Source organism: Bombina bombina, chromosome 7, assembly GCF_027579735.1.
Source record: "Bombina bombina isolate aBomBom1 chromosome 7, aBomBom1.pri, whole genome shotgun sequence".
Lineage (NCBI taxonomy): Eukaryota > Metazoa > Chordata > Amphibia > Anura > Bombinatoridae > Bombina > Bombina bombina.
The window spans coordinates 83,273,146-83,290,265 of NC_069505.1; the positions used below are offsets into that span (position 1 = coordinate 83,273,146).

General features: G+C 37.8%; 1 protein-coding gene across 1 annotated transcript in view; it reads left to right on the plus strand.

Annotated features, from left to right (window-relative positions):
- The window catches only part of LOC128636237 (mucin-5AC-like), a 196,490-nt gene that overhangs the window by 23,672 nt on the left and 155,698 nt on the right, over window positions 1-17,120 (plus strand). The window lies entirely within an intron of this gene.

The following is a 17,120-nucleotide window of genomic DNA, read 5'->3' on the forward strand; positions in this document are numbered from 1 at the left end:
ATTACAGCCCAACAAAGTCCATGTCCAGAGTCCATGTTACAGATCCCAGTCTAGGCCACCCACCAAGATTCCACTATATCACATACTCCAAGCCCCTGACTCTACATTACATAATGTATAATGGAGACCGAAGGGGCCAGCAGGAGGCTTGAAATAGAGACTAAGGAACTTGGGTAGGGATCTCTAATGGATAATTAAAATGAGTATGCAAGGGGAGCTTCTTGTGCAGACACCACTCAAAGTCCACCCAATGTCTATTATAGCTCTCCCCCTAGTCCGTATTATAAACTTCAGTCTAGGCTGCCTACTCCATCACCACAACAGGAACCCACTGTCATTACAGAATGTATAGTAGAGATTGTGGGGACTTGCATGGGTGCCTCTAATGAAAACTTAAGTGGGCTTGCAATGGGGCTTCTAACAGAAATTGAAAGAGCAACTACTTATTATTAAGGGGGCGTGCAAGGGGTTTAATTGTAGAGCCCACTGCAAGCCCCCTGATTTTCAGTTACAGAACCCCCCCCCCAAGGTTCACATGGTCTCCATTATAGTGCGTAATAGAGATTGAGGGAGTCCTTCAGGGTTGGGGCTGTTATGTATACTAAGGTGGCTTGTGGGGTGTCCGTATTAGTTACTAATGGGGCCCTGGAGGGGAAACTGCATAAGACACTGATGAGGTTCTGTGGGGATCTGTATTATAAAAAGAAAGAACAATCCAGTGAGAATTTGAAAAGCCCAAAAATTTGACTCACATATGGGGGTAGATTTATAATAAAAAGACCAGAAGGCAGCAGCACTGTTAAATAGTATTTATTTGTTAGTGCAACAAAATAAAATGCATTGTTTCCGAAATATCAGTCCTTAATCATGCTATAGCGAATCATGTCCTCCCTACATCACTAAATGCCGACAGCATACACTGTTGGCATTTAACATTGCACAAGCATTTCTGGTGAAATGCTTGTGCAATGCTGCCCCCTGCACATTTACAGCCAATCTGCCGCTAGCATGGGGTGTCAATCATCCTGATCGTATCTGATCAGAATGATTGCAGTTCACCACCTCAGAGGTGCCAGTTGAGTTAAGGAGCAGCGGACTTAAGACCGCTGCTTCTTAACTCCTGTTTTTGGTGACCTGGAAGGCTTGCGTGGAATAAGCAGCATCCGCTGCTTAGTAAATCGGCCACATGGGGTTAACTGGCACTTGATCTCAAAACAAATGTGGCAGACTTAGTAGGTGACAACCATAATATAAGGCATAACCAGCATTCATGAGGGACTGCAGTCTTGACTGCTCTTACCCTTATCACAAGCCAATAATTCACCACAGCAGGTATACAACTCACCATACAGAAGCTAATGATCCTCCTTTCAGCAAGCGTGTCCTTAGAATTTGGTGTCCAAAGCAGCTCCCAAAATGATTTGCTGGTGCTCAGTACTCCTAATTACAACCAGTAATCAGCGGTAAAACCAGCAATACTTGTGCATAAAAAGAAAGAGAACGTCTGACCAGTTTCGGTCACCTGACCGTACTCATAGACTTAAGCTTACATGCACTTCTCCACATTTAAAAAGTGGGGAAGCAGTTTTCATTGGTTGAAATCAAAACCATTTATGTATTCATCACAATTACCTTTTCTGGTTATATAGTTACAGAAAAGTAAACCAATTTTAGCTGGTAATGCTATCTTCACCCCCCCCTCCCACAGCAAATAATGCTATTTTCTGCTTACCCACCCCACTACAAATAATGCTATCTTCTGCTGACCTCACCCCCCCCCCAAACTGCAAATAATGCTATTTTCTGTTTACCCCCCACTGCAAATAATGCTATCTTCTGTTTACCCCCCACTGCAAATAATGCTATCTTCTGTTTACCCCCCACTGCAAATAATGCTATCTTCTGCTGACCTCACCCACTTTAAATAATACTGTCTTCTGCTGACCTCACCCACGACTGCAGATAATGCTATCTTCTGCTGACCTCACCCCCACACTGCAAATAATGCTATCTTCTGCTGACCTTACCCCCACCCACTGTAAATAATACTGTCTCCTGCTGACCTCACCCACCACTGCAAATAATGCTATCTTCTGCTGACCTCACCCCTACTGTAAATAATGTTATCTTCTGCTGACCTCACCCCCACACACTGTAAATAATGCTATCTTCTGCTAACCTCACCCACCCCACTGCAGATAATGCTATATTCTGCTGACCTCACGCACTTTAAATAATACTTTCTTCTGCTGACCTCACCCACCACTGCAAATAATGCTATTTTCTGCTTACCCCCCACTGCAAATAATGCTATCTTCTGCTAACCTCACCCACCCCACTGCAAATAATGCTATCTTCTGCTGACCTCACCCACCACTGCAAATAATGCTATCTTCTGCTGACCTCACCCCCCCACTGCAAATAATGATATCTTCTGCTGACCTTACCCCCACCCCTATGTAAATAATACTGTCTCCTGCTGACCTCACCCACCACTGCAAATAATGCTATCTTCTGCTGACCTCACCCCTACTGTAAATAATGTTATCTTCTGCTGACCTCCCCCCACCCACTGTAAATAATGCTATCTTCTGCTGACCTCCCCCCACCCACTGTATATAATGCTGTCTTCTGCTAACCTCACCCCCACTTTAAATAATGCTATCTTCTGCTGACCTCACCCCCCACTGCAAATAATGCTATCTTCTGCTCACCTTACCCCCCCACTGCAAATAATGCTATCTTCTGCTGACCTTACCTCACACTACAAATAATGCTATTTTCTGTTGACCTCACCCCCACACACTGCAAATAATGCTATCTTCTGCTAACCTCACCCCACAGCAAATAATGTTATCTCCTTCTGACTTCACCCCCCCCCATTGCACATCATGCTATCTTCTGCTGACCCCCCCCCCCCCCTCATTGCAAATAATGCTATCTTCGGCTGACCTCACCCACCCACAGCAAATAATCCTAACCTCTGCCAATCTGATCCTGCCACTGCAAACAAACCTTTGGCCTCCCATTAGAATATCCTGCCCAATCTGATCCTGCCACTGCAAACAAACCTTTGGCCTCCCATTAGAATATCCTGCCCAATCTGATCCTGCCACTGCAAACAAACCTTTGGCCTACCATTAGAATATCCTGCCCAATCTGATCCTGCCACTGCAAACAAACCTTTGGCCTCCCATTAGAATATCCTGCCCAATCTGATCCTGCCACTGCAAACAAACCTTTGGCCTCCCATTAGAATATCCTGCCCAATCTGATCCTGCCACTGCAAACAAACCTTTGGCCTCCCATTAGAATATCCTGCCTTTCAGAGTTATCATTTTAACCCAACAAACAAATCAACTTATTTTTGAACTGACATGCAAAAATCCTTATTAAATTTTTTTGCTAAAGGGTTGTTCTTTTATTGTTTTTGGATGAATAAAATTAACATTTGTCTGAAAATGAATACAAGGCTAATAGTTACAATTTTGCCAAGACCCTGAAACTGAGCTGCAGCACGTCGCCGGCTAGAGGCGTATATTATTTTTTTTAGCAAAGACTTGATTGTTAAAGGAACCGATACTATATGTTAGACATATTGTAAATTATAATGAATTGCATGCTATCAACTTCTAAATGTAAGTTAAATTACATATTGTGGATAAGGTTATTTACAATGTATGGATGAAAACACAATAAAATATACATGAAGGTCCCTAGAGACCCGTATTTTTTACTATGTTTTTTAACTCAAAGCCAAAGCACAATCTTTTTTTAAGATAATAAACCCTATTATGGTTACACACATTATTAATAAAATAATGCTAAATCCAAATATGTATTAAGGCCCTTCAGATACATTGTGCCAAATCTATTGATCCATTGAGCTTCTCTTTTTAATAATTCCTCATCCCTGTTCTCACCTTTTCTTAGGGGAGGTATTCTATCAAATATCATAGTTCTAAGCATATATACAGTATGCCTGTTTTCAAGAAAATGATGGGTCACAGGTTGTTCACTTGTGCCACCTCTATAAGCTGCTCTAATTGCACTTTTGTGATTGGCTGATCAATGTTTGAAGGGGGTACAGGTTTTTCCCATGTAATATTTCCCACAGGGACAAATAATTATGTAAACAACAAAGTCAGAGGTGCCACATAATCTGTGTCTAATATTAAAAAAATGTAATATATTGGGATGGGAAAATGTGTCACCTGATATTAGGGTATTACAGGTGATGCAGCTCCCTCATTTAAAACAACCTACTTTGCCTTTTGGTAGCCAATTTTGGGTTTCACAAGTAATATCATGCTTTACCAACAGTGTTTTTAGAATATTACCTCTTTTGTATACCATATGAGGGGTCTTAACTCCAGCGAAAGGTAAAGAAGGATCTTCTGTCAAAATAAACCAATTCTTAGCCAAGGTTTTCTTAACTAGAGAGCTAGCTGGAGTATAAGTAGTAATGTAATTAATCACAATTTGGTATTCTAAAATCACAACTAATGAGGGTCATAAGGAACAACTGTGATGAGAAAGACAAGTTGTTTCAATACAACCTCATGAAAATCAGTTTTTTTGCAGAGAGGATATAAGATAACAATCTCTTATCTCTAGGACTAGAGAGGAGAAACCAGAAAGGTGATTAATTACATCACTACTTATACTCCAGCTAGCTCTCTAGTTAAGAAAACTTTGGCTAAGAATTGGTTTATTTTGACGGAAGATCCGTATTTACCTTTCGCTGGAGTTAAGCCCCCTCGTATGGTATACAAAAGAGGTAATAGTCTAAAAACACTGTTGGTAAAGCATGATATTACTTGTGAAACCCAAAATTGGCTGCCAAAAGGTAAAGTAGGTTGTTTTAAATGTAGGAGATGCATCACCTGTAATACCCTAATATCAGGTGACATGTTTTCCCATTCCCATAGATCCAAAAAATGTAATATTAGACTCAGATTATCTTGCACCTCTGACTTTGTTGTTTACATAATTATGTGTCCCTCTGGGAAATATAATGTGAGAAAACCTGTACCCCCTTTAAATATCACAATCTTTGATAGCCAATCACAAAAGTGGGATTACAGCAGCTTATAGAGATGGCACAAGTGAACATCCTGTGGCCCGTCATTTTCTTGAAAACAGGCATACTGTATATATGCTTAGAACTATGATATTTGATAGAATACCTCCCCTAAGAAAAGGTGGGAACAGGGATGAGGAATTATTAAAAAGAGAAGCTCAATTGATCAATAGATTGGGCACAATGTATCCGAAGGGCCTTAATACATATTTGGATTTATCATTATTTTATTAATAATGTGTGTAACCATAATAGGATTTATTATCTTAAAAAAAGATCTTGCTTTGGCTTTGAGTTAAAAAACATAATAAAAAATACGGGTTTTCATCCATACATTGTAATTAACCTTATCCACAATATGTAATTTAACTTACATTTAGAAGTTGATAGTATGCAATCCAGCATAATTTACAATATGTCTAATATATAGTATCGGTTCCTTTAACAATCAAGTCTTTGCTACTAAAATTAATATACGCCTCTACCCGGCAACGTAATTCACAACATAAAGAGCTTATAACAGCCGTTATTACGAGCCACAGCTTTAAGCTGTAAAAACATGCCCCTAATTAGTGATGTGACTTGTGTCACTCAGATAGTTGAACCGCGGGTATTTGAAGTCAGCTGTTAACAAGTTAAGACACACAACATTTGGGAATAGCGGCTTAAACACGCCAAAGTGAAAACTAAGGTATGCATTTAGATACAAACTATTTACCAAGATGTATTTATTGCTACATGTAAGACAGAACAATAAGCTATTGTTGCACATATATACAGAATAATAAGAGCGTATTGGTCATACTCTGTAATTATAAAACAGAAACTACATTATTACAACTGCTGAGGTTTCTTAAGGTAAACAAACTAAGCTGTGTGCAGATTCCCGACATAATAATTAAAATTTCTCTAACCTCGCATAAGGTAACTAAGTAACAATGCAAGGTGCTATGTTACATTTAAATAAAATCTCTACATTTGTTATGAAATATAAAGATATATACAAATACATACAAATGTGATAGATCAATTTAATGTTGCTTGTTATCTTGGTAATAAAATTGGTTTTACATAAATGTAAAAGTATGCAGATATTTGTCACATATACGAATCATAGAGATAAGATGGGAATTTTTTGAATTTTTATTGTTTATTTGCACAGGGCTATAGGGATATTAGTAGGGAATAAAAATTGTGCTTGTTTTTTGTATGTTACATTTTTTGTATGTTACATTTATATGTACAATGAACTATTTTTAATATGTAAATATCATCATTGCAGATAGTCTTGAGAAAGGCTCACTTGTGGAGCCGAAACATCGACCTATGTGAATCTTTAATGATAATAAAAAAGTTGAAATTCAATCAAGACCTGTGAGTGCCCTCTATTCCATATTGATGTATGTATATATATATATATATATATATATATTAGTATAATTATAACTATCATTAACCTAAAATAATTATCTATTGTGCCCATCTTATAATTTCAAACTAATTAGCAGGAGATAACAAAAAAATAAACATAGTAAATCTACAGGCTCATTAGGAAGGTTCTGCTTCTACAAAAAAAATTATAATAATTGATTCCCCAATATCAACCTAAGTAGAGGTTAGATTGTTTAAAATATAATAAAAATTAAATAAAAAATACTAATATATATATATATATATATATATATATATATATATACATACACATATGCACACACATAATAAAGCTACAGGCTCATTTGCTTCTACAAAAAAAATGATTCGCCAATATCAAACTTAGTAGAGGTTTTATAGTTTAATTTAAAAAAAAAAAAATATATATATAATAGAGAGAGAGAGAGAGAGAGAGAGAGAGAGACAGAGAGAGAGAGAGAGAGAGAGAGAGAGAGAGAGAGAGAGATACACACATATATATATATTGTAACAGGAACACTTTTAACCACGGTCTTCTAGGGCACAAATGCAGCACAGGACAATCCACTGTAGTTTAAAAGGCTTTATTTTTCACAGCAATAACAAACAGGCAGTTCATTTTCAAAAGAGGGAAATCCTTCCTCTGCAGCAAAGTCAAGCACCTTTAAATGTGTCCCAGCACTTCACAGCATTCCACAAGTGCTTTGTAAAAATAATGTCCTTTTACAGTTCACAGGAACAAAAGTCTTTTACACAGTGTAACAAACACACACACACCAGCTTCTGTAGCTGTATATCTCTCTCTCAAGGCCTAAGTGAGGCTGCTATTTAAACCCTCACAACTTCTAATTAGCCACACCTGTGATTAGCTGCTGGACAGCTTCACAGCTGTCTGGGATAATCAAATACACACTCTTTCTCCCTGGGGTTTTAACTGAAAGGAGAAATAGCATGTACAATGCTTGGTCTTAAATATCTTCCATTTATAACCAGGCCTTGCTTTCTATCACAGTATATATATATATATATATATATATATATATATATATATATATATATATATATATATATATATATATATATATATATATCTCCACAATATCCCACAAAAGTGAGTACACCCCTCACATTTTTGTAAATATTTTATTATATCTTTTCATGTGACAACACTGAAGAAATGACACAATGTAAAGTAGTGAGTGTACAGCCTGTATAACAGTGTAAATTTGCTGTCCCCTCAAAATAACTCAACACACAACCATTAATGTCTAAACCGTTGGCAACAAAAACTAAGGTATGCATTTAGATACAAACTATTTACCAAGATGTATTTATTGCTACATGTAAGACAGAACAATAAGCTATTGTTGCACATATATACAGAATAATAAGAGCGTATTGGTCATACTCTGTAATTATAAAACAGAAACTACATTATTACAACTGCTGAGGTTTCTTAAGGTAAACAAACTAAGCTGTGTGCAGAGTCCCGACATTGATAATTAAAATTTCTCTAACCTCGCATAAGGTAACTAAGTAACAATGCAAGGTGCTATGTTACGTTTAAATAAAATCTCTACATTTGTTATGAAATATAAAGATATATACAAATACATACAAATGTGATAGATCAATTTAATGTTGCTTGTTATCTTGGTAATAAAATTGGTTTTACATAAATGTAAAAGTATGCAGATATTTGTCACATATACGAATCATAGAGATAAGATGGTCATTTTTTGAATTTTTATTGTTTATTTGCACAGGGCTATAGGGATATTAGTAGGGAATAAAAATTGTGCTTGTTTTTTGTATGTTACATTTTTTGTATCTTACATTTATATGTATAATCAGGGCAGCCATAAGGGGGTGACAGGGGTGACTCCTGGCAGGGGCCCAATGGGCCAGGGGGGCCCATGAGGCAAGAACTAAAAAAAAAAAAAACAACTTTTTTTAAATTTTGGCAGCCACCAGTGGGTACTACAGCAGAGTGCTAATTGAGCATGGGAAATGCTATTACAATGAGTAAAGAATTAGCATTTGAGAGGATTTCTGAGTGTGCACTAAACCACTATGCACAGTGTGACAGACTTGGCACTTTGTACAGTGTGTGCCAGATGGCAGATCACTTTCATTTGCAGAGGAGTTAGGACTTTTCTTAGTAAATGTTTTTTTTTATTTATTTGTGCAATTTTGGATTGTAACTTCAGTGTGGTAGTTGTGTGGTGGGGCCAGGGGTCCATAAAAACAATTTTTTTTAGCAGCAGTGTATTTATTATTATTTGACAATGCTGTAGAAATTCTATATTTAAAACCACGCAGAAATGTTTCCTCCTCAATACACAAATGGTAGGTGCCCTTTTGGCAGATATGCATTTTTTTATTTTTATATATATATATAACATTCCAGTTTACTGCCCCTTTAAGCAAGGACTTTCCAGATGCAAGGAGGCATTTTATCTAAGATTTTTAAATCTGCATAAAATGTTAAAGTCTCAGACTAAGATTACTCAGTGTTTGAAATAAGACAGGTTAACTTAAAGGGACAGTAAACCTAAAAAATAATGTTATATAATTCTGCACATGGTGCAGAATTATATAACATTATTTTAGTGCTATCGTTATAAACCCTTTTTCCCTTTTAATTTTGTATAAATATGTCCATTTTACAGACCCGCTCTCTGTACTCTGCTGAGTGGGTCTGTTTTTTTTTACACAGCGCATCGGGCCAGCTGTATAGTCACAGCCCGGCCAGACCGCGCCATAACACTAAGTGCAGCTTGCTCCTGCTCTGTCTGACAGCAGGAGCGAGCTGCACTGAGTATAATGGCACGGTCGGGCCGGGCTGTGACTATACAACTGGCCCGATGTGCTGTGTAAAAAAAACAGACCCGCTCAGCAGAGTACAGAGAGCAGGTCTGTAAAACGGACATATTTATAAAAAATTAAAAGGGAAAAAAGGGTTTATAACGATAGCACTAAAATAATGTTATATATATATATATATATATATATATATATATATATATATATATATATATATATATATATATATATATATATATATATATATATATATGCTGAATTATATAACATTATTTTTTAGGTTTACTGACACTTTAAAACTGTTCAGTTTACACTACAGCTGACTTAATTTTGGAATACATACCAACAAGCCTAAATCCTGCATTTAACCAGATCTAATGGTATGAGTACCACAGCTTATGGGTCCACCAAGACCATAGAGAGTACAGCATTTTCAAAATCCATAAGAACAGCTGACAGATGGGAACATTTGTAAACTATGGGCGCGATCCGATATAGATCGCAGTTTGCGGCGCAAGCGAGGGAACCCACGTCGCCCGCAGTTTCAGCTCGCAACTCGAGCCATCCAATATGCGGCGCCGTCACTTGCTAAAGTGGCGCAAGTCTCACAAACCAGCGATGTCCAGAAATCTGCGTAAGTACAGATTTTTGGAGTCGCCAGTGACTTGCGCCACGTTAGAAACTGCCGGCGCCTATAAATCCTGACTAAAGTCTAAATCACCCGCACTGTCTAACACGCCTCCTAAACATAGCCCGACACGTCTAACACGCCTCCCTAACATAGCCCGACACGTCTAACACGCCTCCCTAACATAGCCCGACACGTCTAACCCTCTATCCGCTATCCCCCCTCACTATCCTAACAATAAAAAAGCTATTAACCCCTAAACTGCCGCTCCCGTACCCCGCCGCAACCTAATAAAGTTATTAACCCCTAAACCGTTGCTCCCGTACCCCGCCGCCAGCTATATTATATCTATAACCCCCTAAAGTGAGCCCCTAACACCGCCGCCATCTATATTAAAATTATTAACCCCTAATGTAAGCCCCTAACACCGCCGCCATCTCTATTAAAATGATTAACCCCTAATTTAATCTACCTACCCCGCCGCCAGCTATATTATCTATATTAACCCTAAGTATATTATAGTTAATATAGGTATTACATTATATATATTAACTATATTAACCCTAATTATATTAGGGTTAATATAGTTAATATAGTTACTATAGTATTTATATTAACTATATTAACTCTATCTAACCCTAACACCCCTAACTAAATTTATATTAAATTAATCTAATTCATTTATAAACTAAAATATTCCTATTTAAATCTAAATACTTACCTATAAAATAAACCCTAAGATAGCTACAATATAATTAATGATTACATTGTAGCTATGTTAGGGTTAATATTTATTTTACAGGTAAATTGTTAATTATTTTAACTAGGTATAATAGCTATTAAATAGTTATTAACTATTTAATATCTACCTAGTTAAAATAATTACCCAATTACCTGTAAAATAAATCCTAACCTAAGTTACAAATACACCTACACTATCAATAAATTAAATAAACTACAAACATCTATCTAAAAATACAATTAAATTAATTAAACTAAATTACAAAAAAAACAAACACTAAATTACAAAAAATAAAAAAAGATTACAAGATTTTTAAGCTAATTACACCTATTCTAAGCCCCCTAATAAAATAATAAACCCCCAAAATAAAAAAAATTCCCTGCCCTATTCTAAATTAAAAAAAGTTCAAAGCTCTTTACCTTACCAGCCCTTAAAAGGGCCTTTTGTGGGGCATGCCCCAAAGAATTCAGCTCTTTTGCATACAAATACAATACCCCCCCCCCATTACAACCCACCACCCACATACCCCTATTCTAAAACCACCCAAACCCTCCTTAAAAAAGCCTAACACTACCCACCTGAAGATCTCCCTACCTTGTCTTCACCACACCGGGCCGAACTCATGATCCGATCCGGGCGATGTCTTCCTCCAAGCGGCAAAGAAGAATTCTTCCTCCGACGATGTCTTCCTCCAAGCGGCAAATAAGAATTCTTCCTCCGGCGATGTCTTCCTCCAAGCGGCAAAGAAGAATTCTTCCTCCGGCGACGTCTTCCTCCAAGCGGCAGCAAAGTCTTCATTCTTCCGGCGGCATCTTCAATCTTCTTTCTTCGCTCCGCCGCCGTGGAGCATCCATCCCGGCCGACGACTGAACGACGAATGAGGTAACTTTAAATGACGTCATCCAAGATGGCGTCCGCCGAATTCCGATTGGCTGATAGGATTCTATCAGCCAATCGGAATTAAGTTAGAAAAATCTGATTGGCTGATTGAATCAGCCAATCAGATTCAAGTTCAATCCGATTGGCTGATCCAATCAGCCAATCAGATTGAGCTCGCATTCTATTGGCTGTTCCGATCACCCCTGGTATACCAAACCAGCGCAGTTTGGTATCCAATATGCAGCGTAAGGACTTACGTGGCGAAAATGGAGAAAACTTACTCCATTTTCACCTCGCCACAAAAAGCAGCCGTAAGAAGCCTTACGCTGACTATTGGAGCCCCGTAACTCCCTAAACTGGCAGCTAAAATAAACCTAACACCTAACGCATGCGCAATGTCTATCTCCCTGTCAACCGCGATCTTCTAAAATAAACCTAACACCTAACGCATGCGCAATGTCTATCTACCTGTCAACCGCGATCCCCCCCCGAAATCCCTAATAAAGTTATTAACCCCTAAACCGCCGCTCCCGGACCCCGCCGCCATCTACATAAACTAACCCCCTACTGTGAGCCCCTAAAACCGCCGCCATCTACCTTATCTATCCCCTAATTAGAACCCCTTACACCGCTGTCATCTACCTTATCTATCCCCTAATCTGACCCCTTACACCGCCGCCACCTATATAAAAATTATTAACCCCTAATCTAATCCCCCTATACCGCCGCCAGCTATATTAATATTATTAACCCCTAATGTAAGCCCCTTACAACGCCGCCATCTCTATTAAAATGATTAACCCCTAATTTAATCTACCTACCCCGGCGCCAGCTATATTATCTATATTAACCCTAAGTATATTATAGTTAATATAGGTATTACATTATATATATTAACTATATTAACCCTAATTATATTAGGGTTAATATAGTTAATATAGTTACTATAGTATTTATATTAACTATATTAACTCTATCTAACCCTAACACCCCTAACTAAATTTATATTAAATTAATCTAATTCATTTATAAACTAAAATATTCCTATTTAAATCTAAATACTTACCTATAAAATAAACCCTAAGATAGCTACAATATAATTAATAATTACATTGTAGCTATGTTAGGGTTAATATTTATTTTACAGGTAAATTGTTAATTATTTTAACTAGGTATAATAGCTATTAAATAGTTATTAACTATTTAATATCTACCTAGTTAAAATAATTACCCAATTACCTGTAAAATAAATCCTAACCTAAGTTACAAATACACATACACTATCAATAAATTAAATAAACTACAAACATCTATCTAAAAATACAATTAAATTAACTAAACTAAATTACAAAAAAAACAAACACTAAATTACAAAAAATAAAAAAAGATTACAAGATTTTTAAGCTAATTACACCTATTCTAAGCCCCCTAATAAAATAATAAACCCCCAAAATAAAAAAAGTTCCCTGCCCTATTCTAAATTAAAAAAAGTTCAAAGCTCTTTACCTTACCAGCCCTTAAAAGGGCCTTTTGTGGGGCATGCCCCAAAGAATTCAGCTCTTTTGCATACAAATACAATCCCCCCCCCCCCATTACAAAAACACCACCCACATACCCCTATTCTAAAACCACCCAAACCCCCCTTAAAAAAGTCTAACACTACCCCCCTGAAGATCTCCCTACCTTGTCTTCACCACACCGGGCCAAACTCCTGATCCGATCCGGGCGATGTCTTCCTCCAAGCGGCAAAGAAGAATTCTTCCTCTGGCGATGTCTTCCTCCAAGCGGCAAATAAGAATTCTTCCTCCGGCGATGTCTTCCTCCAAGCGGCAAAGAAGAATTCTTCTTCTGGCGACGTCTTCCTCCAAGCGGCAGCAAAGTCTTCATTCTTCCGGCGGCATCTTCAATCTTCTTTCTTCGCTCCGCCGCCGTGGAGCATCCATCCTGGCCGACGACTGAACGACGAATGAGGTAACTTTAAATGACGTCATCCAAGATGGCGTCCGCCGAATTCCGATTGGCTGATAGGATTCTATCAGCCAATCGGAATTAAGTTAGAAAAATCTGATTGGCTGATTGAATCAGCCAATCAGATTCAAGTTCAATCCGATTGGCTGATCCAATCAGCCAATCAGATTGAGCTCGCATTCTATTGGCTGTTCCGATCAGCCAATAGAATGCAAGCTCAATCTGATTGGCTGATTGGATCAGCCAATCGGATTGAACTTGAATCTGATTGGCTGATTCAATCAGCCAATCAGATTTTTCTAACTTAATTCCGATTGGCTGATAGAATCCTATCAGCCAATCGGAATTCGGCGGACGCCATCTTGGATGACGTCATTTAAAGTTACCTCATTCGTCGTTCAGTCGTCGGCCAGGATGGATGCTCCACGGCGGCGGAGCGAAGAAAGAAGATTGAAGATGCCGCCGGAAGAATGAAGACTTTGCTGCCGCTTGGAGGAAGACGTCGCCAGAAGAAGAATTCTTCTTTGCCGCTTGGAGGAAGACATCGCCGGAGGAAGAATTCTTATTTGCCGCTTGGAGGAAGACATCGCCAGAGGAAGAATTCTTCTTTGCCGCTTGGAGGAAGACATCGCCCGGATCGGATCAGGAGTTTGGCCCGGTGTGGTGAAGACAAGGTAGGGAGATCTTCAGGGGGGTAGTGTTAGACTTTTTCAAGGGGGGTTTGGGTGGTTTTAGAATAGGGGTATGTGGGTGGTGTTTTGTAATGGGGGGGGGGGATTGTATTTGTATGCAAAAGAGCTGAATTCTTTGGGGCATGCCCCACAAAAGGCCCTTTTAAGGGCTGGTAAGGTAAAGAGCTTTGAACTTTTTTTAATTTAGAATAGGGCAGGGAACTTTTTTTATTTTGGGGGTTTATTATTTTATTAGGGGGCTTAGAATAGGTGTAATTAGCTTAAAAATCTTGTAATCTTTTTTTATTTTTTGTAATTTAGTGTTTGTTTTTTTTGTAATTTAGTTTAGTTAATTTAATTGTATTTTTAGATAGATGTTTGTAGTTTATTTAATTTATTGATAGTGTATGTGTATTTGTAACTTAGGTTAGGATTTATTTTACAGGTAATTGGGTAATTATTTTAACTAGGTAGATATTAAATAGTTAATAACTATTTAATAGCTATTATACCTAGTTAAAATAATTAACAATTTACCTGTAAAATAAATATTAACCCTAACATAGCTACAATGTAATTATTAATTATATTGTAGCTATCTTAGGGTTTATTTTATAGGTAAGTATTTAGATTTAAATAGGAATATTTTAGTTTATAAATGAATTAGATTAATTTAATATAAATTTAGTTAGGGGTGTTAGGGTTAGATAGAGTTAATATAGTTAATATAAATACTATAGTAACTATATTAACTATATTAACCCTAATATAATTAGGGTTAATATAGTTAATATATATAATGTAATACCTATATTAACTATAATATACTTAGGGTTAATATAGATAATATAGCTGGCGCCGGGGTAGGTAGATTAAATTAGGGGTTAATCATTTTAATAGAGATGGCGGCGTTGTAAGGGGCTTACATTAGGGGTTAATAATATTAATATAGCTGGCGGCGGTATAGGGGGATTAGATTAGGGGTTAATAATTTTTATATAGGTGGCGGCGGTGTAAGGGGTCAGATTAGGGGATAGATAAGGTAGATGACAGCGGTGTAAGGGGTTCTAATTAGGGGATAGATAAGGTAGATGGCGGCGGTTTTAGGGGCTCACAGTAGGGGGTTAGTTTATGTAGATGGCGGCGGGGTCCGGGAGCGGCGGTTTAGGGGTTAATAACTTTATTAGGGATTTCGGGGGGGGATCGCGGTTGACAGGTAGATAGACATTGCGCATGCGTTAGGTGTTAGGTTTATTTTAGAAGAGCGCGGTTGACAGGGAGATAGACATTGCGCATGCGTTAGGTGTTAGGTTTATTTTAGCTGCCAGTTTAGGGAGTTACGGGGCTCCAATAGTCAGCGTAAGGCTTCTTACGGCTGCTTTTTGTGGCGAGGTGAAAATGGAGTAAGTTTTCTCCATTTTCGCCACGTAAGTCCTTACGCTGCATATTGGATACCAAACTGCGCTGGTTTGGTATACCTGCCTATAGCCCAAAAAACTACGGGTGACGGCAGAAATATACGCGCGTAACTTCTAGGTTACGCCGTATATGTGATACCAAACCAGCGTAAATATTGGCGTCACCGGCTTTTGCGGGCGACGATTTTTATCGGATCGACCCCTATATTTGAAGTGGTGCTCTTGGTTGAAACAAACATGTCAACCTTTTAAAAGTACTTTTCTTCATCTAGCCATCTACTCAGATCATTAATGTACAATTTTGAATTCACAGAATTATTTTTGTTTGCACATTTACAAATATGATTCTTTAAAAAGTGATCTCTTAATTTCTGCAATTTTTTATATCATGCATGTCACACACTGTTGATTTATGGGATGTAAGGTACATAAATGTTTCCTCCTGTGAGTGTTTCTGGAGGTGTCTGTGTTTATGTCTTTGTGCTTTGGTTTGTGTCTCTATAAGTGTATATGTATTTTTTTCTGTGGGTCTCTCTGTGAGGGTGGGTGTGTATGTCTTTGAGCTTTTTCTATGGGTGTCTCTGTGAGGGTGTGTGTATGTTTGTCTTTGTGTATTTTCTCTGGATGCCTCTGTGAGGGTGGGTGTGTATGTCTGTGTTTTCTGTGGATTTCTCTGTGAGGGTGTGTGTGTGTGTGTGTTTGTATGTATGTATGTTTGTCTGTTTTCTGTGGATGTCTCTTTGAGGGTGTGTGTATGTCTTTGTTTGTTTTCTGTGGATGTCTCAGTGAGGGCGTGTGTATATATGTCTTTCTGTGTTTTATGTTGTTGTCTCTCTGTGTGTGTATGTCTTTGTTTGTTTTCTGAGGCTGTCTCTGTCGGTGTTTCTTTGGGTGTATGTGCAAGTTTGAGTTTGTGTGTGTGTGTATGTGTCCATTGTCTGTTCCTTTTTAGGACATTTTGACCTTACTACTGATTATTCACATCTTTCTACAGACTTTGAGACTAACGAGACCTTTCTGGAAGTCACCAATCCACCATTTAACCTTTAAATTATTGTTTAGGCAGTTCAGGGCCACTGCAGGCTGTTGTCATCATTTAGTTGGCATCGTCCTTTACAAAAAGATAATCAAAACTCCATATTTTGTTTTCTAAATCTCCTTTTTTTTACAAAACTGTAGTTTACCTCATTACTTGTCAGGTCAATGTAAACAAGTGCTGAGTGTCTGTTTGGGTGTCTGTGTCTGAGTGTGTTTCTTTGCGTGTCTGCTAGAGTGTCTATATGTGAATCCTTATGTGTGAGTGTGTGGGTTTCAGTTTATGAGTGTGTCTGTGTGTGTATGTTACTACCTTTACAACATTTCCAAGTTTAAATATACACTTAAGAATAAAGTGCATATACGTTTTAGTCACTTGGTCAAAAATTGCAAATGTCAAAGAAAGGTGGGGCTGATCAATGGTTAAGTCATGGGCCCCAAAATTTCTAGTGGCGGCCCG